The following is a 27914-nucleotide window of genomic DNA, read 5'->3' as shown; positions in this document are numbered from 1 at the left end:
GAAAAAGGAAATATATTTTCATAGTACAATTGTATACGTGCACAAACATGTTTTTAGCAAAAGAAGGAGGAAATACTCATGACAATTAAAATCCCCATTTCTGTAGCTGGTCACGTGGTTGTAGCTGGTATTGATGACTACCTTCTTCTACTACCCATTCTGTATTCCCTTTGTCTTCAGCAAGCACCTCAGCAGGTCGTGGTTTTTTCCTGGTGGAGTGACCCAAACCTTAATTCCTGAGGGGTCTGGGCCATTTGCAGTTCTGCCAGGATTTGGCTGTTGTAGTTTCCCATAATCACAGGGCATGGTAATACTAAGAGATGCCCTAATGGATTTCCTGAATTCCATGTATACTCTTCCTTACCTCCATTGTGGAGTAGCACACTGATTTCATCGTGATAGTCTGGGTCCATCACCCCAGCCAACACTGTAACTCCCTTCTTAGCCTGTTGACTTAAAGGTAGGAGGAGTCCAAAGTGTCCAGGTGGCAATCTTAACTTTCAGTGTAATGGAATTGCTGTTGTGTCTCCTAGTGGCAGAGTTCCTCCCTCTGGAACTAAGACCTCTAGGCCAGCAGAATGTACTGTCATGGGAACAGGAAGCAAAAACTTTGGTAGTGAATCACTAGGGGTGATGGTGAGGGTGCAACTTGCACTTCCACTCCTTGATTCCTGGAGTCATGAATCCTGGCTACGGGAGAAACAATACCATATATTGGACGTTGATTCAGAGCATACACAGCCTTCTGAGAACTTTGCCAAAGCCCTGCAAAGTATTATCACCTAGTTGATGTTGTAATTGTGGCTTCAAAAGGCCATTCCACCATTCTGTCAATCCAGCTGCTCCAGGATGATGGGGAACATGATAAGACCAGTTAATTCCATGAGCATGAGCCCACTGCCACACTTCTTTAGCTGTAAAGTGAATGCCTTGGTCAGAGGCAGTGCTGTGTGGAATACCATGACAGTGGATAATGCATTTTGTTAGTCCATAGATGGTAGTCCTGACAGAAGCATTGCAAGCAGGATAGGCAAGCCCATATCTGGAGTAAGTGTCTATTCCAGTGAGGAGAAACCTCTGGCCTTTCCATGATGGAAGAGGTCCAATATAATCAACCTGCCACCAGGTAGCTGGCTGATCACCTCGAGGAATAATGCCATATCAAGGGCTGCTGGCCCTTTATTTCTGCTGCTGGCAATTTGGACACTCAGCAGTGGCCATAGCCAGGTCAGCCTTGGTGAGTGGAAGTCCATGTTGCTGAGCCCACATGAAACCTGCATCCCTGCCACCATGGCCACTTTGTTCTTGGGCCTGTTGGGCAATGACAGGGGTGACTGGGGAAAGAGGCTGAGTGGTGTCCACAGAATGGTCATCCTATCCACTTGATTATTAAAATCCTCCTCTGCTGAGGTCACCCGTTGGTGAGCACTCACATGGGATACAAATATCTTCACAGTTTTTGACCACTCAAAGAGATCCATCCACATACTTCTTCCCCAAATTTCTTTGTCACCAATTTTCCAATCACACTCTTCTAAGTCCCTGACCATCCAGCCAAACTATTGACTACAGCCCATGAATCAGCATATAATTGCACATCTACCCATTTCTCCTGCCATGCAAAGTGCACAACCAGGTGCACTGCTCAAAATTCTGCCTACTGGGAAGATTTCCCTTCACTGCTGTCCTTCAGTAATGTCCTAGAAAGGGGCTGTAGTGTTGCAGCTGTCCACTTTTGGGTGGTCGCTGCCTATTGTATAGAACCATCTGTGAACCAGGCCCTAGTCTTCTTTTCCTCTATAAACTGATCATAGGGAACTCCTCATGAGGCTGGGGAAGAGAAGGCAAGGTGACAGGAGTGGAGATCATGGGCATTTGAGCCACTTCCTCATGTAATTTACTTGTGCCTTCAGGACCTGCTCGAGCCTGATCACGTATATACCACTTCCATTTGATGATGGAATGCTGCTGCGCATGACCCACTTTATGGCTAGATGGGCCAGAAAGCTCCCAGTTAATGACAGGCAGTTCAGGTTGCATGGTGACTTGATACCCATAGTCAAACGTTCAGTTTCCACCAAAGCCCAGTAACAGGCCAAGAGCTGCCTCTCAAAAGGAGAGTAGTTATCTGCAGAAGATAGCAGGGCCTTGTTCCAAAATCCTAACGGCATCCACTTTGATTCACTTTTGGGAGCCTGCCAAAGGCTCCAAACAGCATCCCTATCTGCCACTGACACCTCAAGCACCATTAGATCTGCTGGGTCATATGGCCCAAGTGACAGAACAGCTTGCACAGCAGCTTGAACCTGTTGCAGAGCATTCTCTTCTGGACCCCACTCAAAACTGGAGCCTTTCAGGTCACTTGATAAATGGGCTGAAGTAACACACCCAAATGAGGAATGTGTTGCCTCCAAAATCCAAATAGGGTTACTAGGCATTGTGCCTCTTTCTTGGTTGTAGGAGGGGCCAAATGTGGCAACTTATCATTCACCTTAGAAGGAATATCTCGAGAGGCCCCATAACACTGGAACTCTAGAAATTTTACTGAGGTAGAAGGTCCCTGAATTTTAGTCAGGTTAATTTCCCAACCTCTGGCATACAAATCTCTCACCAATAAGTCCAGTGTGTTTGCTACTTCTTGCTCACTGGACCCAATGAGCATAATGTCATCAACGTAATGCACCAGTGTGATATCTCATGGAAACAAAAAGCAATCAAGGTCTCTTCTAATAAGATGATGACAGAAACCTGGAGAGTTGATATATCCTTGAGGTAGGACAGTAAAGGTATATTGCAGGCCTTGCCAGCTGAAGGCAAACTGCTTCTGGTGGGCCTTATGGACAGGAAAGGAAAAAAAGTCATTTGCCAAGTCAATGGCTGCATACCAGGTACCAGGAGATGTATTAATTTGCTCAAGCAATGAAACTACATCTGGTACAGCAGCTGCAATTGGAGTCACCACTTGGTTAAGCTTACGGTAATCCACTGTCATTCTCCAAGATCCATCAGTCTTCTGCATAGGCCAAATGGGGGAGTTGAATGGGGTTGTGGTGGGAATCACCACCCCTGCATCCTTCAAGTCCTTGATGGTGGCACTAATCTCCACAGTCCCTCCAGGGATGTGATATTGTTTTTGATTTACCATTTTTCTAGGTAGAGGAAGCTCTAATGGCTTCCATTTGGCCTTTCCCACCATAATAGCCCTCAGCCTACCTGTCAGGGACCCATTGTGGGGGTTCTGCCAGCTCCTAAGTATGTCTATGACAATTATGCATTCTGGCACTGGGGAAACAACCACAGGATGAGTCTGGGGACCCACTGGACCCACTGTAAGGTGGACCTGAGCTAAAACTCCATTAATTATCTGACCTCTATAAGCCCCTACTTTAACTGGGGGACCACAGTGATGTGTTGGGTCCCCTGGAATCAATGTCAGCTGAGAGCCAGTGTCCAGTAGGCCCCAAAATGTCAGATCATTTCCCTTTGCCCAGTGAATAGTTATCCTGGTAAAAGGCTGGAGGTCTCCTTGTTCCTCAGGGGGACCCAGCTTTCCCTTTATTCAAGGGATTCTGGGTCTGTAAACTGGCTCAAGTCTGGAAATTGATTGTGGGGCCGTGATTCTCTGTTTTTATAATTCAAATTAGTCTCTTGTCCATTCGACCTAGAAGTTTTCTGCTTGCATAAATTAAGTAGGAATGCAGTGGGCTTCCTATCAATTTCACTTCTAGGAACACCATGATTTATTAGTCAATGCCAGAGCTCTACATGAGTCAGAGTATTCTGATTGCTGCTTTGCTTCTGCTGTCCATTACTGTAGCTACACCCACCTTGCCTTTGACGCTGAGTGCCACCACTTGGCGCCTGCCACCTCGGGATCCAATTATTCCCATTGTATTTAAATTTTGTAGTTGAGTGACTGTGGTTCCCACTGTTAGATCTGACATACAGAGAAAAGCAATTACAGGGCTCGTGAAAGATGCAGGTGCTGCCTTCACAAATTTGTTTCACAAGGCATTGGTCAAGGGTATATCTTCCAGACACTCCCAGCGGGGATAAGTAGGTCTAAAGTGGCTAATCCACCACACCATCCCAATCTCCCTAAGCCTTTGGATCCCTTCCTCTACATTAAACCAAGGGAGATCAGGCATTTCCAGCTCACTCACAGTGGGCCATCTTTTAATCTGTATTTCAGCTAACCAAGCAAATAAACTATTAGAACTTTTTTAAGTCCTCAAACTGCAACATTAAAAGTAGAGTCCCTACTTAGTGGGCCCAAATCAATAAATTCAGCCTGATCCAACTCTATGTTCCTTCCACCATTATGAAAGCAGACAGAGAAAAATGATATACTACCTACAGAAGAACACCAATTCAAATGACAGTGCATTTTTCATCTAAAACCACAGAGATCAGAAGAAAGAATGCAACATTTTTTTTCAAGTGTTAAAAGAAAAGAACTGTAATTACAAATTCTATATCTGATAAAATTATCCTTCAGGAATGAAGGGGAAATAAATTCTCAGATGAAAGAAAACTTAAGGAATTTGCTGCTCATTGACCTACCCTTAAGCAATGGCTGAAGAAAGTCCTTCAATCAGATGGAAACAATAAAAGAAGGAAGCTTAGAGCGTGAGGAAGGAAGAAAGAACAATGAAAGGAGCACAAGTACAGGTACATACAACAGACAATTCTTTTCCTGATGACTTTTTAAAATCATATGTGGTGACTGAAGCAAAAATTATAACACCATTGGATGCTAAAAACAATGATACTTAAGAATGGGAAAGGTAAAAGAATGTAAATAGCAGTGAAGTTCAAACTTCACTAAAAATGGTAAAATGTTGATACCAGTAGACTATGGTAAGTTTCATATGTATATTATGATAACCAGAGCAAGCACTAGGAGCAACCACACAGAAATAGACAAAAAAAAAAAAAAAACTATGCATGAATTAAAATGTAATCTTGAAAAATATGCAAGTAATCCACATGAAGGCAATAAAAGACAAACAGAAAAATGAGGCCTAGAGAAAACATATGAAAAATAAATAATAAAATGGCAATTCTATCAATAATTACCTTGAAAGTAAATGCTCTAAATATATCAACCAAAAGACAGAGATTGAGAGAAAATTTTAAAAACATGACTCAAATATATGCTGTTCACAGAAACTTATTTCAACTTCAATAATATAGATAGATCAAAAGTAAAAGGATGGAAAAAGATATAGCATGTGAACATTAAATTTTCTTAAAAAGCAGGAGATCCTGTATTAGTATCAGAAAAATTGAATTTTAAAGAAAACTTACTTGAGAAAAGGAAGGACATTACTAAATCATAAAAGAATCAATCCACCAGGAAGACGTAATAATTCTAAAGGTGTATGCCCCAAACATAGATTTTCTAACTACAAGAGGCAAAAACTGACAGAGCTGAAAGGAGAAATAGATAAATCCACAGTAATACTTGGGGATTTTAACCCTGCCCTCTTGGAAAGTAATGAAATGACTAGTCAAAATATCAATAAAGATGTAGGAGATCTAAACACCACAATCAACCAACTGAACCTAAATCGCGTGGATAGAACACTCTATCCAGCAATAACAGAATATACTTTTTTTCCAATTTTCTATAGAACATTCACCAAACTAGTTCATATCCTGGGCCACTACACAAACTTCAACAAATTTAAAATAATTTAAATCATGAGTTTGTTCTCTGATCATAGTGGAATCAAACCAGAAATCAGTAAGAGAAAGATAACAGAAAATATTTAAACAGGTGCTAATTAAACAACATGCTTCTAGTGATTCTTAGGCCAAACAAAAAATCTCAAAGGAAATAACAAATATATAAAATTAAATAAAAATATTTAAAAACATCAAACTTGCGAGATGCATCTAAAGCAGTGCAGAGAGGGGAATTTGTAGCATTAAAGTGCAAATTAATGTTAGAAAGGAGGAGAAGTCTCCAACCAATAATTTAAATTCTTACCTCAAGAAACTTGAAAAAAACAGACCAAAATAAAGCAAACAGAAGGAAGGAAATAGCAAAAATAGCAAAAAAGTTACTGTAATGCAAAACAGGAAAACAAGAGGGGAATGCAATGAAACAAGAAGTTGGTTTTTTAAAAAAAGAATCAATAAAATTAGTAAACTTCTTGACAAAAATAAAAAAAAATAAGTAAAAGAGTAAACCTCTGACAAAAACTAAAAAAAGAGAAGGCATATATTATCGATGTCAGGAATAAAACAGGGAATGTCGCTACAGTTCTTGCAGCCATTGTGAGTGTAATAAGAGAACATCACGAGTGAAAAAAACAAGTTTACACTCATGTATACAGCAACTTCGAATAAATTAACCTGTTCCTTAAACAAAACTCTAGTACCAAACTCAACCAAGATAAAATAGATGATCTGAATAGTTACATAACCATTAAAGAAACTGAAATTTTAATTTAAAATTTCCTGAAAAAGAAATCTCCAGCCCAGATGGCTTCATTAGAGAATCTTAACCAAATATTCTGTAGAAGAATAAAGAAGAATTAATGCCCATGTGACACAATCTCTTCCACAAAATAGAAGAGGGGAGAATAAGGCTGGGTGCAGTGGCTCACACCTGTAATCTCAGCATTTTGGGAGGCTGAGGTGGGTGGATTCCTTGAGCCTAGGAGTTCGAGATCAGCCTGGGCAACATGGCGAAACCCTGTCTCTACAAAAAATACAAAAATCAGCCAGCTGTGGTGGCACATGCCTGCAGTCCCAGCTAACACACACGCGCGCGCACACACACACACACACACACACAAAAGAAAAAGAACAGAACATTTCTCAACTCCTTTTAAGGGGCTAGTATTAACCTGATACTAAAACCAGACAAATGAAGTACAAAGAATAAAAACTCTCATGAGAAAACAATGTCTTTCATGAATCTGATGCAAAAATCCACAACAAAATATATTAGCAGATTGAATCCAATCATGAACAATGACCAAGTAAGATTTATTCTATATATGCAAGGCTTATCCAATGTTCAAAAATCCATATTACACAATACTAATCAGCAATAAAATAAGAAAGAGTTATTGACACACAACATCCTGGATGAATCTTCAGGGAATTATGCTTAGTGTTAAAGGCCAATCCCACAAGGTTTCATACTGCATGATGTCATTTGTACAATACTTTTGAAATGACAAAATTTTAGAAATGGAGAACAGATTAGTTAGTGGTTATCATGGGATAGGGATATGGATGATGGGGTGGGAGAAATGTTGGTGTGGTTCTGAAATGGAAATGGGAAGGATCCTTATGAAACTGTTGTATATCTTACAGGTCTTGGTGTATACATGAACCTAGAAGTAAACATTGCATAGAAGCAAATACACACACACACACACACCCAACAAAACACCACCCCCGACAGGTATAAATAAAACTGGGAAAACCTAAATAAGATCAGCTAATTGTATTAATGTCAATATCCTCATTGAAATATTATACTATAGTTTTGAAAAATATTCCCATTGGGAAATTGAGTGAAGGAGACGTGTGGTCTCTCTGTATTATTTCTTATGACTATATGTCTTTCTACAATTATATCAAAACAAAAGTTTAATTAAAAATACCAATCGATCATATTTAAGTGAGAATTTTTTTTTCAAAGCATTAAAATAAAGAGCTCATATATTTACTCTTTGATCATTCATTGCTCTAGTTGAGGGTCTCTGCCCCTCCTTCTTCCACAATGATCAATGATCTCCTTCCCATCAAACATTCAGAATTAGACTGAAGAATAATATGCAGTATAATTTTGTCATTTAGAGATTTGTTTTGTTTTATTTTTGTTTTATTGAGACAGGGTCTTGCTCTGTCACCCAGGCTGGACTGCAGTGGCACGATTATGGCTCACTGCAGGCTCGAGACTTCCCAGGCTCAAATGACCTTCCCACCTCAGTCTTCCGAGTAAGCTGAGACTACAGGCACATGCCACCACGCCCAGCTAATTTTTTAAAAAATTATTTCATTATGGGGCCTCACTCTGTTACCAGGCTGGCCTCAAACTCCCGGGCTCAAGTGATCCTCCTACCTTGGCCTCTCAGACTGCTGGGATTGCAGGCACGAGCCACCGCACCTGGCCCATTTTGGGTTTTGTGCCCTTCCTGAGCAGAAGTGGTGAATTCATTACTACTCCACCCAATATCTAAAGCTATTCAGTGCCAGTTGAATCCAACAACACTTTACATTTAAAGAGAATCAATAGCATTGCTTCTTGTTTTGTTTTCTACAACTAGCTTGCAATTAGAAGATAACTTATAACAATTCTAAAAACTTTTTCTGTTGATAATAGTTATAATCTTATTTAAACAAACCTATTGCATACAAATCTGACTGTCCCCAAAAAAGATTTTAGATGATGAGAATTTCCTTTCGAATAGAATTTAATACTTTTCATTATAAAATAAATAGTGTGGTCAAATGTGATTATAACAAAGTGCTATTTATTTATCAACGGGGATTATATGATGAAAAGTAGATCTGGATTGTGTTAATAGAGGTATAGTCCCAGGTACTCCTCTACAAGAACTTTGCAAAGTGATATAGACATTCCTCAACTTATGATGGAGTTATATGCCAAGGAACCCTCATAAAAAATATCATAAGTCAAAAATGCATTTAATACACCTAACCTACCAAATGTCATAGATTAGCTTAGTGTACCTTAAATGTGCTCAGAACACATACATTAGCCTATAGTTGGGTAAAATCATCTATCACGAAGCCTGTTTTATAAATATAAGTATTGAATATCTCATGTAATTTATTGAATACTGTACGGAAAATGAAAAACAAAATCGTTGTTTGGGTACTCACCATTAATGTACACAGCCTAAAGCACACTGGGTGTGAAGAGGGTTTTATGCATTGAACTAAAATTAATTGCTGGATAATGGGGATGCTACAGTTACAGGGTCATCAATTTCTCTCTCTCATGCTGAGGCTTGAGAATAGCTGCTAGAAGACAGTGGGGCATTGACACTTGTTGATGGTTTGGCAAGCATAGAGCTCTTCAGGAAGATAAGTTTTAACTGTGCAGTTCGTTTCTTCTTTTCTTTATATATTTCTCTATAGCAAGCAAGAGCATCCTGCATCTGCCTGTCAGCACTTGAGAATCTCTGGTAATGGACGTCCATTTCTTCTACCATTCATAAGCCACTGCTGAGAGTAGCCAATGCCTCCACCAGTTTCTTTGCTGTAAACTTTCTTGGTGCCTCAGGTGTAACTTACTTTTCCTCTGCCTCAATTTCATTCTTTCTTTCTTCCTCAGTCTGATCAGTTTCTCCTTGGGAAGCTCTTCAGTCCCAATGCCGACAAGCTCACGAATATCCTCTTCATCAGCCTCCAATTCTGGCTGTTCCCCAAGCACTAATATTGTTAGTTACTATTTCATCAAGAGCAGAATCTTTGTTAAAGCCTTTGAATGCGTTTACACACGTCTTCAAAACTTTCCTCCAAATGCCATTCATGCATTGTTGTGTGATGGCTTCTCATGCTGGAGCAATGTTTCATGCAGTATTTAGAATGTTAAAACCTTTCCAAAACTCTCAGAGCGTTCGGTCAGATTCAGTCTCTTTAACAGCCTTTGCAAATATTGGTTGTAAGTAGCATGCTTAGAACACAGCTATTGTGCCTTGGTCCATGGGTTGAATGAGTGCGGCTATGTTCAGAGGTGGCAAATATACAACCTTTACATCAAGATGGATGTCACCGGATAAGCTGTGGAGGACCTGGAGCATTGTCTAAGATCAGAGCAATCTTGAATGAGATGTTGCTTTGCCTACAATACTCTCTTGCCTGCAGAATAAAACACTTCAAACCCCAGTCTTTAAACAATGCTGATGTCATCCAGGCTTTCTTGTGATGGCAATAATAAACAGGAAATGGATGCTTGTTCACATTCTCAAATGCTCTGGAGTTCCCTAAGTGGTAGATTAGGAAGGCTTTAATTTGAACCCTGCAACATTTTGACCCAAAAGCAGCATTCCAGGGTATTTGAATGCCTTGAATCCTGGCATTGTCTTGGCCTGTTAATATACGTATGCACCAGCATACGCTTCCAGAGCAAGCTCATTTTATTGACATTAAATATTTATTCTGGCAAATATTTCTCATCCACAATTATCCTATGGAGCTTTTTCTTAAATACTTAAGGACCTTCAGTATCGGCAGTTGCTGCCTCACTGCTGAACTTCACATTATGAAAATTATGATGCCTTTTGAAGTGCTGGAACCCGCCCATGACTTGCTGTAAGCATTTGCATATGGGAAAGATCATAGGAATGCTCTTTTAGTGTATTGAAAAGAGTTCTTGCCTTAGACTGGATCATCGGTAGGCTAAGCAGTATGTGCGTCTGTATCTGGTCTTCTACTCACGTGACAAGTAATTTTTCCAAATCATCAATCAGCCCAGCTCTTTTCTTTGTGGTAACAGTAGATTTGACTGATGCTGATGGTTCCACTGCATCACAAATTTGCTTGTTATTCCTTAAGATGGTCGTGGCTTTCTAAAGTCCTAACTCACGTAAGATGGCCATTGCTGGCTTGCTGTCTCCAAACTGGGCAATTATTTGGAGTTTTGGCTCAAGAGTAATTGCTTCTGCTTTTTCTTCTCCCCAGATATAGATGGATGTTTTGCAGACATGATGGGATGTGAAAATTAAAAACACAATAGTCCAAAAAACACGGGAACACAGTACACTGTAGAGTATCAGTTGTTTGCCCTTGTGATAGCATGGATGATGGGGACCTGTGGCTCACTGTTGCTGCCCAACATTGCAAGAGAGTATTATACTGCATATCACTAGGGAAATGCTCAAAATTTAAAATTCAAAGTATCATTTCTACTGAGTGAGTTTCATTTTTGCACCATCATAAAGTTGAAAAATCATAAGTTGAATGATTCTAAGTCAGGGACCATCTGTATACTCTTATCTTAAGCAGGGCAGTAACCAACCCAAAGAGGCCCCAGAACAACTAGCTCTAGTCCTGAAGTTGGCAAACTTTTTCTGTAAAGAACCAGAGAGTAAATATTTTAGGCTTCCTGGGCTGTATGATCTCTGTTGCAACTGCTCAACTCTGCCCTTTCAGGAAGAAATCAGCCATAGACAATCCATAAATCAATAGTGGGGACGGGCACAATGTCTCATATCTGTAATCCCAGCACTTTGGGAGGCTGAGTTGGGTGGATCGCTTGAGCCTAGGAGTTCAAGGCCAGCCTGGGCAACATGGCAAAACCCCATCTCTACAAAAAAATACAAAAATTAGCTGGGCATGGTGGTGCACGCCTGTAGTACCAGCTACTTGGCAGGCTGCAGCAGGAGGATCTCTTGAGCCCGGGAGGTCGAGGCTGCAGTGAGCCATGTTCATGCCACTGCACTCCAGCCTGGGTGACAGAGTGAGACCCCATCTCAAAAAAAAAAAAAAAAAAAAAAAAAAAAAAGGTGTAGCTGTGAGCCAATAAAACTTTTTTGTGGAACCTAAAATTTGAATGTCATACAATTTTCAAGAGTCACAAACTATTGCTGTTCTTTGATTTTTCTTCAATCACTTAAAAGTGTACACAGGCCATACAAGAACAAGTGATGGGCTGGACTTGGCCTGCAAGCTGAGGATGTGGACTCCTGTTCTAGGTCATGAGACAGCCTGTTAAATATCAGCCCAGCTTCTGGAAAGAAAAACTAAGGAATTAAACTTGGTTCCAGTGATGTTAATGTGCATTTGACAACATAAAATCTATTCAGGTAGCTTGTCAAAAAATTAGCAAGAAATATTTTTGTAGGTACAAAACGATACGTTTCATTAAGAGATAGTAATGAAATTCATGTGAGTGTACCTATATGTATATATTATAGATGTATGTGTGTGTGTGTGTGTGTGTGTATGCTTATATTTCTTCCCCCCACAACACACACTGAGTAAATACACAACAATGGGAATTATTTTCATGTTCCTGTCTGCAAGTAAAGGGTTAATCTGTGGACTATTAATTGCTCCTGAAATCCAGTCTGGAGCTGCTGCTGACACCAAGGAAATATTCTGCATTTATATTCAAAGCTGACAAACCTTGAGAAATCCTGCTGCTGGAAATGTGAGTAAATGTGCTTTCATCTGCAGTTTGTCTTTACCGTGCAGCTTGGAATGTGAGTACTGGCATTGTTGGGCACTGTCAGTCACCGCAACTGATTCAGAGTGAGACTGTAATTGAGTCAGAGAACTTCAGATGATGGTCTTAGGAACGATGCCATCTTTTTACCCACCTGAGGGGAATCTGTCCTTCTGAATGGAGCTATTTATTCTATTCCTTGCTCATCAGCTGTAAAGTTTGGGCATCATTAGAGTCACAGAGATGACAGTGATTCACCTCCTTCAGTGGTATGTCGAGAGCCAATGGGAATTGTCAAAAAATCTAGGTGATTTTAATTTAAGATGAAAACTCAAATGTACTTCAGAGCCCATTTTCATTTTGTCATCCTTAGTTTTGAGAAAACTCCTTAGTATTATGCTCACTGTTTTTGGAATTTTCTTTTGTAGCAGCGGGTGGCTGCATTCCTTCACTTAAAGGCATTGTAATGATCCATTGTGTAATTTTATGGCCAAATAGCTGATAGAGATAAAACTTCTCATGAGTAACATTATCATACTGCCATTTGTTCCCAAAGCTACTTCTAAAACTTATTTTTAACCTTTGTCCCCTAAAACACTCTCTCACACTATTTTCTGCATATCCCCAAGAGACAATAATTTTGTACAAAATTTTCCTACGGGTAGAAAGTGGATAGACTTTTTCAAACTACATGAGCCTCACCTTCCCCCTGAGATTCTGATAAGTTTTCTCCCTCCAGACTTTGAGAATCCATTTGTTTGAATGTAGGGGTTTGAATCACATCACTCAAGATTCTGTATGTCTCTGATTCTTAGATTTCTCCATGACACTTATAGTGATTTACTGCAGACTATTGACTCATTTTTTTTCTTTTTACCAAGTCACTAATGCATGTACAGTTTGATACCAGGATAAAGAATGACATAATTTTCTTTCATTAAGAGTTCTCATTGGCCAAAGTCAGAAAGAAAAACAGAACAAAATGAATGTCTGCCTGATGCAAAATCCTAATCAGGGTCCAGGGAACTCAAAACAAATTAGGCCAACTTCTCAGTACTCCGAAGAGGCTACTAGACCTTATTTCTACTTTTGCAGCAGAAATGTGGGAGATCCAGTTTGAGACCAGCCTGGCCAACATGGCGAAACCCTGTCTCTACCAAAAATACAAAAAATTAGCCAGGCGTGGTGGTGGGCACCTGTAATCCCAGATACTCAGGAGTCTGAGGCAGGAGAATCACTTGAGCCCGGGAGGCGGAGGTTACAGTTAGCTGAGATCATGCCAGTGCACTTCATGCCAGTGCACTCCAGCCAGGGCAGAGCAAGACCCTGTCTCAAAAACAAACAAACCAACAAAAACCAACAAAAACCAACAAAAAGACAAGAAAAGAAAAATGGAAAAAACAAACAAACAAAAAAAACAACAAGAAATGTGGGAGGTCCTGGGGAGGTTAGGAGGAGAAGCACAGTGTGGTTGGCCTTCCCAGCAATCATAGGCACTGGATTTCCTTCCTGGAAGTAGTCCATCCAACTTTGACCCCCATTTCCAGGTTATCTCAGAATACCAGCGACGTGTTCGGTGTTTAAGTAGGAATATCATTTGCCATGGGTGGAGAAACAGGCCTAAAGAAGATAAATTCCGATCCAAGCCACACACTTAGCAGGGAGAAGACTCAAGGTAGCAATCACAATTGTCTGCCCTCATAGGTTGCGTCTCTTCCTCCCTCCTCTCAGGGGGTCACTCACTGAGAGAGCAGCATGGGCCAAGCCACATGGGAACCCAGCAGGATGCTGAATGCTGGGGTGCACTGCCCAGCTCTGCCTTTAGGGCTGAGGCACTCATTTGTTGGCTGAGCTGCTGTTAGATGGAAGAGGTCGGGTCTTCTCCCAAGGGACAGTGAGCATCCAATGACTGCTTGATGAGGAGGATATAAAGAACTGGCACTTGGTATGAAGAATTGGCATTGGGCCTTAAGGCAGGACAACTCTGAAGGGTCCTCCAGGTCCCTGAGGATTAGCTGAGGCCTTTGTTGTGAATGCATTAAGAGTAAATCCCAGCAGAGGTGTGCTGGCTCGTGTCTGTAATCCCTACACTTTGGGAGGCTGAGGTGGGGAGATCACTTGAGGTCAGGAGTTTGAGACCAGCGTGGCCAACATGGTAAAACCCCATCTCTACTCAAGAAAAAAAAAATAAAGAAATAAAATAAAATAAAATAATTAGCTGGGTTTGGTGGCAGGTGCCTGTAATCCCAGCTACCTGGGAGGCTGAGGCAAGAGAACCGCTTGAACCCAGAAGGTGGAGATTGTAGTGAGCCAAGATTGCACCACCGCACTCCAGCCTAGGCGACAAAGTGAGACTCTGTCTCAAAAAAAAAACAAAACAAAAAAAATTAAATTCCTACCTCACCACATTTCTCATTCCTGTGAACATAGTCCCCTATATTCATCCAAATTAAGGATGCTCCCCAATAAACTTCTTTCTGCAGAAAGGAAAGAAAAGAAACTGGAAAAAACTCTGAATTGCGTCAAAAACAGCCTCCTAAGGAACCACCAAAACAGGTCAAATAATAGCAATTATCTGGGAATGGAGTTTTGAGGCTGAAAATCTTTGCAGGACTCCCCATTACTTTCAGGATAAGATGAAAAGTCTATAGTGGGACACGTAAAGTCTTTTAGGGTCTGGTCCCTGCCTAAATCCCCAGTCTCTTTGGCTGACAAGCTACTTAATGTTTAGACTGACCCTATTTTGTCCCCTCCAGTGGCTGCCAGGCTGCTGTTTTTCACCTGATTGAGGGCTTTTGTTTTCAAAATTATTGTGTAGCTGGGGAGGGAGGATAATAAGGAATAGGGCAAATTAGAGCAACACAAAGCTCACTGTTCTGAGATTCAGCTCTTTTTCTTGAGAAATGCTCCCTGGGTTGCTGCAAGTGTTTTGTTAAGTTCCAGAGTTCTGGAAGTGGGAATTCCTACCATTTTTTGCCAGTGTGCTCATTGCTTTTATAAAGGATGAGATTTTCAGAAGATCTTATTCTGTCATTTTTACTGATATCCAAACTAAATTTTAAAGAGTGAATAGAGGAGAGGTTTGTTATGGCAAAGGTGACAGCTTGGGCAAAAAAAAAAAACAAAAAAAACAGATGGGAGAAAGTTTGACATATGCAGAAGCACTGCAAGCAGCTTGGAATTGCTGGAACATAAAGTTGAGACAAAGGAGCACAAGGAAAAAAGTTTGAGGAGGCAGGCAGTTGTCAGATAATGAGTGGTCCATGTGCTACATTTGAAGATGTTTAAACTGTTTTTGTCTCTCTCAGCTGTTTTCCTTTCAGGGCCAATTTCAAACCTCAGTGATTGCTGGAAGCCGGTATAGCCATGCAAACTCACAAGTTTTGAATTATCTGATACTAGTAACCTTCCCCTCACCATCTAAGCATTGTTCACCTATGGTCAACACTTCTATATAATTATCTCTTTAAAATTTCTAAATGCATTTTTAGCTAGCTGAGCCTAGCATTCAATACCTATCACTGCATCAAAAATAAATGGGCAGTATTTGTAAGACCTCTATTAACTGATTACTGGAGACTATTGAGAAGTGCTCCCATGTTCTTACTGGAGATTATTGAGAAGTCATTACTGGAGATTATTGAGAAGTCATTACTGGAGATTATTGAGAAGTGCTCCCATGTTCTTACTTTGGGGTATAACTCTTGATGATACAACTGTACCAGTAAGTGTTAGTTTGGAAAAATAGAAACCATTTTAGGTATTTTCACTAGGAGGAACTTAATATGAGGACTTAGAGGTTCATATAACCATTGGATATGTTGGAAGATTGAAGATTGAGAAGGCCCCTGGGGGCTTTCAGTGAATCCAAAAGTGGAGTGGTCATAACAGGCCATCCTAGATGATCTTAGCTAACTGCAGCACAAGCGAATAATTTTCAGGGAACCCCCGGGAGCCACTGGCAATCCCCACATCTACCAGTTGCCAGTGCCTACATTCTTGCTTAGCAACTAATACAGGAGAATAGTGACGTATCTTCCGTCTGTGAAACCTCTTGCAAACACCTCATGTTGGTAGCCAGGGGGTGCTTGCTGCTGTACCACTGAGATCTCCATTCAGCAGTGAAGGACTTACCTCTTAGCTGCTGGGAGTGTTACCAGATGAAATTCTTCAGATATCAGCTATCTTTAGAAATTGCCCTCTGCCAAAGTTCAGAACCACCTTTCTCAAGGCCATGTTCTCTTCTCAAAGAAGCCTACCTTCAACAAGCGGTCAGTGTAAGGATATAAAGGTCCCAACTCAACCCAACTCAGGACATTTCTGAAGAGACAGCCCAGCTTCGGAAATCCCCACAGGGCTTGGTAAAGTCTGTTTTGTATCTCAGAACACCTGGGTCTCATCACAGAACAACTTCTCTCTCTGTCCAGTCCTGCTTCCTTCACTTTTTCCACAAGCCTTGAGCCTAAGGGACCTCCTCAATAAACTGATTATACACTAATCTCCATCTCAGACTCTACTTCTAGGAAGAATGCAAATGGCAGCAAGGTCAGCGATCTAAGAAAGCAGAGGCAGGAGCTGGGTCACCCTATGGCCAGCTGGCAGTGAGGGCCTCATCACAGGTGCTAAATCCAGCATGGAGAGTCCCTGGCCCAACCAAGCAGTGCAATTGTTAAAACATTCTTTGGGGGTTAACAAAATAATACATCAGCAGAAGAAAATGCATTCATTAGTGTAATGTTTTACATGTTCAAAAAATATGGGAAGAGAGAGTAATTATAGGAACAATTGAATTGGATGTCTGTTGTTTAGGGGAATTAAAGATTTGGGGAAAGATAATAAAAAGCAAACAGTGATTAATCAATTAAACGCTAGGAATAAAAGCCAGAAGTCCTTCTTGGTAGGCTGGAAAGAGACTGTTATCTCCTGTAGGTAGAGGGCACAAACAGCTGAGAACCAGGTCTAAATTTTAATCATGAAAATAGCAAGTTTCTGGAGGTTATTATGTTAAGTGAAATAAGCCGGGCACAGAAAGACAAATATCCCATATTTTCTCTCATATATCGGAGCTAAAAAATTGATCTCATGGAAGTAGAGGGTAGAATGATAGACACCAGTGTGTGGGAAGAGTTGTTTGTGTCAGGGGATGGGACGGGGGCGATGAATTGAGGTTTGTTAATGGGTGCAAGCATACAGTTAGATGGAAAGAATAAGTTCTAGTGTTTGTTTGATAGGGTGACTATAGTTAACAAAAATATATTGTATATGTCAAAAAAAAAGCTAGAAGAGAAGATTTGAAATGTTCCCAAAACAAAGACATGATAAGTGATTGAGGAGATGGATATCTTAATTACCCTGATATGATCATTACACATTCTATGCATGTATCAAAATATCACATGTACCCCATAAATATGTACAAATATTAAGTATCAGTTATTTAAAAATCTTTTAAAAAAGAAAATAGCAAGATCCAGAGAAAGTATAACTCTCAATGGACAGGTCTACTATACCAAGAATAGGGCACTTCTGGGGAGAGATTGGGTCCTGAGATATGGGAAGGGGACATCTTGGTTGATGCACTCAAAAATCTTGAATCCCCCAGTTCCCCTGAATGATTGGACCAACAGAAGTAGCCCACTTCTCTGAAGATGATGCAGAGGACTCGGCCTTGCAGAGCAACAAATACCCCTCTCAAGATCTTACCTCCCCTCCTGGCCACCAGAACGATAACTAGGGTTAAGTAGCAACACAGTCCACCAAGGAATGCCAGTCTTGCTTAGGAAGGGAAGGATTCTTTTCTGAAGTAGCTATAGGACATAGTCAACACGTGCCAGCTGGAACCAGTGCAGTACGTAATGGATGGGATTCTGAAGGTTCTGAATCCAGGGGAGCAGACCATAAAATTGATTAGAGAGAGTTTATCAGTATGAGGGCACACTGCCTTAATCCAGACAGAGATTAATACTCTATCTTGGACCCCAGGAGATGGTTCTAACAGACCATCAGGGTGGCTCCTAGAACTATGGAAAAAGTGATGGCTCATGCTAAGAGGAAATGCTAGAATTGCCAATGCCAGGTGATAGAAGGAGTGATCAAAGAAGTGGGCATGCCAGACTATATAAGGCCAGAAAACCCTCTAGATGACTGTGGACTGTGGGAGAGCCTGGAAGAGCCTTCATTTACCAAAGGAAGAAGGAATGTACTGGTGAGAGGGTCACAAGCATCATCAAGAAATTCAGTATTGCTTCTCCTCTTCTGTAGGCCAGGGCCAACTGAAGAAAGATGCTGTCAGAAAACTGGGCTCACTGACATCAATGTGAGTGACAGGATCCCCAAACAATAAAGGCTAAGTGGCAGTGCTTCACCATCAGAAGCAAGGCACAATTCTAATAACAAGCAGTAAGTCTGGAGCATCAGCCAAGGGGGCTGGCCCAACTTGAGTATGACGGTGATTAATAGAACCTTGTCCCCAGAGGAAATTTAGATGAGTAGACAACAAAGGTTTTTCTCAATCTATATATTTAAAAGAAATAATGAATGGATAATCAGGACATGGAGGAAAGCTTCCACACAAAGTCATGATCGCTTACCCCATTTCTGGACTGGAGCCAGTTTTCATACCTGCATTCCATTCATTCTAGGAGAAATGACCCTGCAACACCATAACAGTGTGTGTAGTAATGACCCTCTTGGTGCTTCTGTAAAGTTACCTATGTTCATTTCTTCTGGAAACCATACATTGAGAAAAGGGGAAGAGCCAAGCATATCTAAGACTGTTGGACACTGGAATTAAGTTAGCGCTGATGTCCAGGGACCTGATGCATCACCATGCTCCTGCCCCAGTTGAGAGCCAGGACATATGGGGGCCGCTAATAAATGGAGTTCTGGCTCAGATCAGTCTCACAGTAGGTCCACTGATTGTGCAGATCCTCCTGGTAGTCATTTGACTGATTCCTGATTCAATAATTGCAATAGGAATACTTTGTATTTGCCTAACCTCCATTTTGCTTCCAGTGGCATCACTGCTATTGTAGTGGGGAAGGTCAAATAGAATCCTTTGAAAGTGTCCAACCCCCTGGTCAAAGTGGTAAAGTCAAGGCAACATCACCTCCCTGGGGGTAATGGCAGAGATTACTGTCACCCTTAAAGACCTGGCATCGGCTGGGTGCAGTGGCTCACGCCTGTAATCCCAGCACTTTGGGAGGCCGAGGTGGGTGGATCAAGAGGTCAGAAGTTCGAGACCAGACTGGCCAATATGGTGAAACCCCATCTCTACTAAAAATACAAAAATTAGCCAGTGTGGTGGCACCTGCCTGTAATCCCAGCTACTCAGGAGGCTGAGGCAGGAGAATTGCTTGAACCCGGGAGGCGGAGGTTGCAGTGAGCCAAGATCGCACCACTGCACTCCAGCCTGGGCAGCAGAGTGAGACTCCCTCTCAAAAAAAAAAAAAAAAAAGAAAGAAAAGAAAAGACCTGGCATCAAGTGGCTTCTTGGTTGCCCCAGTTGACTAGTTGACTCTTTGGATGGTGTCTGTTAATATGCTATAAGCTAGTTACTCTGGAGACCTTTTGTAATTGACCAAAATTCTCTCTATCCATAGCTAAAGTCTTTCACTAGCCATTAAATGTTGGCTTTCCTTAGGGTTTTGTCCTAGGCACCCTTTTCCACTCAATAAACTCTTTCTGGATGGTCACTATTGCTAGATGGTTTCAAGTACTCACTGTGGGCCAGTATCTGTGTGACTCATACCTTTAGGTTTCCAAAGCAGGTGGGTCCTATGAGCTCTAGACACACATATCCAGTGCCTATTATCAGAAGCCTCCTAGTCATCCCAAACTCAATATGTCCAAAATTAAACGTATGATCTTCTTCCAGTAAAACAAATGAAACCAGGTTTCCTCCAATGTTCCTTTACTTATTACAGCACTTACATCCATCCAGTTCCACAAGCTAGAGATCTATGTTGCTACGTCCTCCCTGCCTCCCTCAATCCACATCCAATTGTCCCTAGGTTCTGTCATGTTAATGTTAAATATCTCTCGAATCCATCCAGCTCTCTCTGTGCCCACCACCACCAGATACCCTGAGCTACAATTGTCTCCCAGCTGTTCTCCCTGTGTGTATCAAGGCCCTGTCCACCCCATCTTCACTATAGCAGGAGGGAGATAGTCAAAGGCAAATCTGATTATTTCCCTCCCACCAGCCTCTAAGATGACCCCCAATGCTCTTGTCTCTTGGTATCCACACCCTTGGTAATCCCCTCCCACATTGTATCAGAGTAGGTCTGTGTTTCCCATAGATTTTGGTAGAAATAATGGAATGTCACTGCCAAGATGAGGTTATAAAAGCCCTTTCCTGTTGGGCTGGCTCACACTCCCTCTTCTTACTTGCTCTGGGGGATATAGCTTCTCTGGGGCTTACAGCGGTTCTATGCTGAGTGGCTGTACAGAGAGGCCCACAAAGAGGAACAGAGACCTCCTGAGTGATTCTGGAAGCAGATCTTCATCCCCAGTCAAGCCTCACACAATGGGAGCCCCCGGTGCAATGATTGAAACCTCTTGTGGGACCCTGAGCTAGAACCACCCAGCTAAGCCATACCTGAATTCCTAACCCTCAGAAATGGCATGAGATAATAAGTATTTGTTGTTTGAAGCTGCTAAGTTTTGGGGTAATTTGTTACATCACAAAAAATAAATATCATCCAGTGATTTCCCAAAATTCTTTAACGTGGCTCTCAAGGCTCAATATGATCTGACCACTAACTATAATGTCTGCACTTCTGCCGCCATCTCCTCTCTGCCACAGACTGTACCTAGACTATCCTTCCACCAATACTGTTACCACTCTGCACACACCGTTTCCACTGCCAGGAATGTGCTCCTCAGATTTGTTCATCAAAGTTAAAATCTACTTCCTCACATTTCAGTCCAAGCCCCTTCATGGAAGGCTACCTTTGTCTCCCAAATGATTAAGTCAAATCCTTCTTTTATAAGCCAGGATGGCCTCATTCACTTCTCTTTGAGGGCACTTGCCTGGTTTAATGATAGCTAATACTTATTGAGGAATTACTATGTGCCGGCACAGTCCTAAGTGCTTTGCATAATGCATATAAACCCTCACAACCATCCAGCAAAGTGCCCCCACTTTACAGATGAAGAAACCGAGGCACAGAAAGGTCCAGAACGTTGCTGAAGGTCACCCAGTGAGTATGCAGATTTACATATTCTCGTGTGTTTATTTGAGTGCATCCATTGCTCCAGGAAACTGGATGCTCCATCATGGCAGACACCTCTTCTTTTTTTGCTCACAGTGGCCCTAAATCTTCTTTCCTAACTATCCCAATCGTATAACCATGGAGTTGTCAGTGAACCTAGGAAAGGCCTGAGTTACAGAATTTCCATGGGGCAAGGAACAAACAGACCCTTTAGCCCACTTTGAGATTTGGACATACAAAGGTCAAACTGTGTGTGGACAGGGGCTTCTTTTACGTGACCGGCTCTTCTGTTCCTTCCCTCTCTGCTAATACAGTCCTGCTGTTCTAAATGAACTCCAGAATAGCACAAAGTACAGGCAAGGAAGGTTTTCAGGAGGGAATACTGCCAACCAGGCAGGACTAGAGTCCTAGACATTTCCTCTCTGGGCAGCAGGAGCACATTTCATCAATGGTGGGGGTGTGGAGCCTTGGGCCAAAGGCTGAGGCAGACAGACTTCCAGGAGGATGAGGCCATCGCCGGAAGCCAACGCCCAGGACCCCACAGTCAACCCTCTGCCACTCAGGTCCTGCCAGACAGGAGCAGCAGGCACAGTCACCCAGGCAGAAGAGAGGATGGTGCACAGGGAGGGCATAATGCCAGATGGTGGAGCCGGACGAATGGCCAGCCAGCTGGCACCAGCCTAGTGCCAACTGTTAGTAGAGACCAAGCAGCACAGTAGAAGGTGGGATGTGGGGTGGCTCACCCCAGCTCCTCCCAGGGTGCCGGGGCTGACAGCCTGGGGTCCACCCTGGTGAGGCAGGACCCTCTCCTCATCACACTGTGCAAGGAGCTCTGATCCTGGGTTCATAAGACGTTGGTTCAAACCCAACTGCATACTAGCATGTGACCTTGAGCAAATCACATTACTGTACTTGCTGTAACTGATTGGGCAGCTGCCATGAGAACAAATTAAGTTACATATATAGAGACGGTTTGCTAACAGCAAACTACAAATGAGTATCTACAGGGTTGCTATGACACTCCAAACACTCATCAATTGTTTTCTGTTTGCAGTCTACTTTTGAATACTAAAAGTGTGGGCCCACCTAAAGGGATTACAAAAGTATAGACCTGGTTCGCAGCAGTTACAGCTCCATCAGTACTGCAATTAACAGGGGCTCATGGCCTTTGTCAAAGTGGGCCTGGTCTTGCCATCGGTCCAGTAAACCTTCTCCCTGGGCCCGTCTCTGGCACTCACTGTTCCCCTTCTCTCACTCATGCCTGTTGCCGGAGTAATGTCCTCTGGCGATGGCTCTGGCCACATTGCGAAGCCTTCCCTCTTCACCCTCCCAACAAGTTTATCTCCATCCACTCCATTCCCTTCTGCTTGGGGCCCATTCACACAAGCCCTCCCTGACAGATGTTAGAGTTAACAGTGTGTGTACTGAGTTGTAGCAAAAAATAAATTTAAACATGGATCAAAACTGGGCGGCTTGCTGAGGAAGTGTTTCCAATCCACCTGGGCATGCCACGTTTTGTTTGAACTCATTGGCTTCCACACCAGCTGTGTGATGGGGACATGCCACCCTAACCTCTCTGTGGGAATGCCAGGCAGACAGACGCAGAATGAGCTCCAAGGGCCCTGCTGGTAGTGCTCAGTCTTGAAAAGGTCTAGCGGTTTGAGTCTCTCTTCAATGAGATACTCTAGATTTTGTAACTCTGCAAAGTTTTTATTGATCTAACATAAGTCCATTTCATCTAAATGGTTATGGTTTCCCAGCTGTGAGCCAGATATTGTGCTAGAAGCTCATATAGAAATAGGAACCAGGCTGGGTGTGGTGACTCATGCCTGTAATCCCAGCACTCTGGGAGGCCGAGGTGAGGGAATCGCTTGAGACCAGGAATTTAAGACCAGCCTAAGTGAGACACTGTCTCTATCAAAAAAAAAAAAAAAAAAAAAAGAAAAGAAAAGAAAAAAAAGAAGAAAAGAAAGGGGACCCAGATACAGCCCTGCCTTCAAGGAGCTTACACACTGTACTAGAACGGTTTCCAAAGTAATGAGTAAGTTGTCTGGGCTGTACTAGAAGGCTCTACAGAGTAGGCAGCCTTTGAATAGGTTCCTAGGGTCTTAAAGAATAGTCAAGAATGCTGGGGCAGAGTTTAAAAAGACATAGGGCATGAAGGCACACACAGCTGGGCCATGGTGGGTGTTCTGGGTCAGCCTAACTCTGTCAGAGATGCTTCAGGAAACTTCCCAGCCAAGGCCTGGGCAGAGGAGACAGCTAACCCTCAGCTCCAGCTAACTGTCACCATGTGGAAGGCAGGCTCAGCTTGGCCTCCTCTCTGAGCTTGCAAAAGATGTTAGCAATTCAGATTTCACACACACATAAAAAAAAAAATTCCTTGATTTTTCATTGTTGGTGACCAATTCAAAGAAAAAAATGGCCATTTAGGCCAATTGCAACAGATGCTGTGGTGCCCCAAACACAGCCAGTCATCTTCCAGCTGCTCTGAGCATCGGGCTTCCTTCCCTTTCCCCAGCCTGCATTTCCCTTCACCCCTGCTCTGCCTCTCCCCTTCTCCAGCCTGCATATTTCTTCCTTCACCATCATAGGTGTTTCTCTCTTTTTCAAAGACAGTTCAGTAGAGTGGAACTGTCACAAGTTTTGAAGCCAGCCATCCTAGTAAAACTTCAAGCTGCCATTTACCATGTGATTTTAGGTAGGTTTTAGGTAGGTCTTGTTCTTAATGTCCTAAATGGGCAAAAGTGGGTAAGAATACCCACACCACAAAGTTGTTGCAAGATTACATGACATCAGGTCCATAAAGAGCTTGAAACACGGGTGCATAGTGAGTCTCCCTGCCCCCAGTTTGCTTCTTTTGTTTCATTTCTTCTTCCTTACTTTCTCTGTTGATTAGAAGAATTAGGCAGAATAAATGCTACGTAAAACACCAGATAAAATTTTCTTTACATGTATTTTAAGAAAAACATGAAATTTTATAACATAGTTTTTTATCTACATAGATTCTAATTTTTCTCTTTTTTTTTTTTTTTTTTTTTGGTATTTCATACCTATAAATTAGTGGGCAAAATTCCCAGTAAAGAAAGTTGTCATTAGAAGCCAAGAGTGTTCCAACAGTGGAGAGCCCTTGCGCCACCCAATGAAGTTACACCATTCACACCTGGTGAATCATAGCTTCCCTCCCAGAGGCTGTGTTCTCTTTACTTCCTAAGAAGCAATGGTGCATTCTCAAGAGCAATGAACATGAAGTAACGCAGAGCACATGCCAGACATCTGATCCTTCTGGCCATAGGTGCTGAGTCAGAGATAGAGCCTGGCACACCTCTTCTATCGTATTTTTCCATTTTTAATGTGCAAAGTGAGGTGCTATGCTAAAATCCTGTTTTCTTCCAAGTGTTTTATGAGGCTTGCATATGCACTCTGAATCATCATTTGATTTGGTTTATTACAAAGGATACAATTCAGAAACAGCCAGGTGGAAGAGATGCATAGGGCAAGGTGTAGGGAAGACGCATGGAGTTCCCATGCCTCTCTGGGTGCATGACACCTCCCAATACCTTAATGTGTTCACCAATTTGGAAGCTCCACAGGTGTTTCCTGAAGATCTTCCAAAGCCAGGCCCCAGGCCTGCCTCTATAGAACTGATCTGTCACCTGAGACTCCAAGTGCAGCCCAGAGGAGGTATTTGGAGCATCAGCTTGAAATTCTGTAGCTAGAGTTCAGAAGAGTAGGGTGTCAAACAGGAGCTAGAGAGAGGAGTTGCCTGGCTATGATGCTGGAAAAGAGGAAGGCCTGGTTAGGGTTAGTCCATTATCCAATACAAGGAAATTCGTTTTGAGAAATAAAATTAAATGCTAAGCCCCCCAACCTACTGAAAGGACCATCTCTTGGTCAAGGGGACCACAGAGCAACCTTGAAAACTGGCTTCTCAGCCATGATGGGATGGGAGATCAGACAGACCTAGTTATACCTGCTCCTTTGCTAACCACAAATAGACTTTCGTCCCTAAAGGCTGAGCAGATACCAGTCCTTTCAAATCCACCACTGATACCAACAAACTGTCTAACACTTCCCCTCCTTTTATGCCTCATAAGAGACTCAGCTACTCAGAAGGCTGAGACTGGAGGATCCCTTGAGCCCAGGAGTTCTGGGCTGTAGTGTGCTATACCAATTGGGTGTTTGCACTAAGTTTGTCATCGATATCGTGACCGCCTGGGAGTATGGGGCCACCAGGTTGCATAAGGAGGGGTGAACTGGCCCAGGTCAGAAATGGAGCAGGTAAAAATTCCTGTGCTGATTAGTAGTGGAACGTGCCTGTGAAAAGCAACTGCACTCCAGCCTGGGCAACATAGTGATACCTATCTGAAAAAAATAAACAAATAAATAAATAAGAGCCCATCAGCCACCCAGTGGTTATGACCAATCTACAGAGATTTTCACATCCTCTGCTTTACCTTTTGATGTCAGAGGGCTGACAACTTCAACCCCAGGTCATGCTAACGCCACCATTATTTGTACATAGGACCAATGAAGGGGCATGAAGCTCCACTGCACATGTGCATGTTTCTCTTTTCATGAATATTCATGATCCCTCCCATAGCCTATTGAATATGTATATTTGACCACTCCATTCAACATTATTTTTTTTTCCCTTTGCCCCTCCCTCAGAGTGCCTATTTCTGGCTTCTGGCTTCTGGCCAGAGGCTACATTTCCCAGTCTGCCAGAATGGCCACCTGCAGGCTGCAACCCTTTATGAGAAATAAAGCTCCCTTTTCTAAATTTATGAACCTCATCATTTTTCAGTTGACAATTGTATGGGCACTGGGGAGCCACTGAAGGATTCTTTACTAAGAAGAAACATATCAAACTGGGCTTCAGAAAGATTATGCTGACTGCAGATGAATTAGATAAGACCCATACAGGGCATCTCTTGCTTGGATGATGCAGTAGCCTTCTAACTGGGCCTCATGCATTCACCTTTGCCCCACTTTAACCGAGCCTCAAATCAGCAGCCAGAGAGATCCTGACAAAATGTGTTAGGTGTGATTGCCAAGGCCTCTGAGGATGCCTCCCTTGTGGTCATGAAGGCTAATGTTTTTTCTACAGCCTTAATCCCTGTGCAACCTCCCTTAACCCTGTCCCCCCACTGCCCTCTCCTCGCTCCCTCCACACTGGTCATGCTCACATAGCCACCTGACCCCCTGCCCTTTCTGCATCCCATCGCCAGGCTCTCGCCTCATATTGTTGCACTTGCCCTTCCTGCTCTTCCCTCACCTATCACAGCACTGCTACCTCCCTCCTTCAGGTCCTCACTCAAGTGTCACCTCCCCAGGGAGGACTGCCCTGGCCGCTTTCCGTAAAATCACACTGTATGGCAGAAGCACTGAACAGCAATAACTTAAGCATATCCTAAGAATGACCCTCTGATCTGAGACGTATGTGTGTTTGTAGTTCCAAGCTACGAAATCCAAGAGTGGCCAACCTAGAGATTCACTCCTTATCTATGAAGAATATCCTAGCCCCTGGCCCATCCCTTGGAATGCAGGCTGTACAGCGGATCAAGGCCCTTTGTTTTGGTTGAAATGGAGGCTGCTAGGCAGAGGTTGATAAGTGAAAATGCTATATAAACTGCATGCTTTTTATAAACAGTAGCTGTTTTCCTGTCCAGCCCACCACCTCTGGATGACCCTGTGTATAAGTCCTCAATAAATCTTATGTCTTGTTTGCTGGCTCCAGGTTTGTTTTTTGGTCTTTTGAACACTGTGCCATCAGTATTGGAGTAAATAGAGCTTTGCATCACACACACACACACACACACACACACACAGGCACACACATGAACTCCCCACTTCATAGCTGGGCTGCAGAGCATCATGGCACCTGATCCAAGGAGCAAGCAGGTTCTGAATGGAGCCCTTGCTCCACTTGCCAAGGAATGTCCAAGTGTGGATTGCATTCCCCAGAGGAAGGGTGCTTTGACTGAGCATGAAGGCCAAACCATATCCTGCAGGAAGAGGGCACTGTTTTTTTTTTATTTGTCTAGAATCTGCCTCATCCTGCATTCCATCCTCCTCCCCTTTACTTATCATCACCTTACATGTTATGTAGTTTATTTCTTTACCTTGTTTGTGTCTGTCTCCCCTGCTAAAATGTAAGCTCCATGAGTTTCAATCAATACTGTTTCTCCAGGGTCTAGAAAAATGCCTGATATGTAGTAGATGCTCAATAATATTTTTGAATGGATTATGAGTGAGTAGATGGAAGGCAGGAAGGTAGGAGAGAAGGAAGAAAAGAGAGGAGAGAGACGGATTAGAGGCAGGGAAATGCAGTCTATGTTCATAATTTATACGAGAGAGAAGAATAACTAAGGTGGTGATACAACTGTTTTGAGTATAATCTTGCTTTTCTCTGACCCTCTCCAGCAAATTGTATCACCCAATCAATCCCTGTAAACCTCTGGGTGAGACAGAGGAGGGACCCCCTCTTTTAGGGGCCTACAGACCCCAAGCATGGAAATAAAGGAAAATCCTGA

General features: G+C 42.5%; 1 pseudogene; it reads right to left on the bottom strand.

The window, feature by feature from the left end:
• Positions 1 to 51: 51 nt before the first annotated feature.
• Positions 52 to 22682, bottom strand: LOC129143125 (uncharacterized; annotated as a pseudogene).
• Between the last annotated feature and the right edge of the window lie 5232 nt (positions 22683 to 27914).

This window comes from Pan troglodytes, chromosome 1 (genome assembly GCF_028858775.2).
Source record: "Pan troglodytes isolate AG18354 chromosome 1, NHGRI_mPanTro3-v2.0_pri, whole genome shotgun sequence".
In the NCBI taxonomy this organism is placed as follows: Eukaryota; Metazoa; Chordata; class Mammalia; order Primates; family Hominidae; genus Pan; species Pan troglodytes.
Note: the sequence above shows the minus strand (reverse complement) of the source record. Positions and strands in the feature narration are given on the sequence as shown.